This window comes from Amblyomma maculatum, chromosome 10, assembly GCF_055883805.1.
Source record: "Amblyomma maculatum isolate TAMU_Amacu chromosome 10, ASM5588380v1, whole genome shotgun sequence".
NCBI lineage: Eukaryota > Metazoa > Arthropoda > Arachnida > Ixodida > Ixodidae > Amblyomma > Amblyomma maculatum.
In genome coordinates, this window is record NC_139353.1 from 163,308,941 (window position 1) to 163,309,603 (window position 663).

The window sequence follows — 663 nt, forward strand, 5'->3', positions numbered from 1 at the left end:
TTACTGGTGTAACTTATACTACGAAGAGATAAATGAAGGGCAAATGAGGGTACTCGCTATAATACATGAAGGAAAGAAGCCAACAGTCGGCGAAGCCAAGCAAGGCATTGGGGATTGTACTTTGTCTTTTTTTATTTTTACTTCGGTAATAACATAAACTAGTAACTTAATCTGTTTTAGGGAAAAGATAAACACAAAGTAGAAGGAAAACAAACGTGCCGATGGTGGGAACCGAACCCACGACCTCCGAATATCACGTCCGGTGCTCTTCTAACTGAGCTACATCGGCCGCTGTCCCACCTGCTATTCTTGGGTATTAATGTTGTCTGAATACGAACCTTGAGAGTATTCACCAGCGCCGTCCATGCTACGAAGGTACTATGCCAACTGTATCATCCATGTCACCGGTTCCTGCTTGACAAAACTAGCACGGAACGTTTCTCAAGAAAACCATCACTAACGCCACCATACCAAATCAGAGTTGCCACGCATATTGAAGATCTTGACGTTCCAGTTACCAGTCTTCATACAACTCCCATGAAAGGCTTCATTCCTCCTTGGAAATTGGGAAATACACTCTGTTAATTGTGATTCATCGTTCCTCGAAGTCGGGAAATATGCGTCCCCTATTGCCATACAGCAACACCTCAGGTCACTTCAGGC

At 43.9% G+C, this 663-nt stretch overlaps 1 non-coding gene across 1 annotated transcript; it reads right to left on the bottom strand.

Moving 5' to 3' along the window:
* Positions 1-216: 216 nt before the first annotated feature.
* Positions 217-289, bottom strand: TRNAS-UGA (transfer RNA serine (anticodon UGA)). Its single transcript has one exon. It is a non-coding gene; the product is annotated as a tRNA-Ser (tRNA).
* Positions 290-663: the final 374 nt, after the last annotated feature.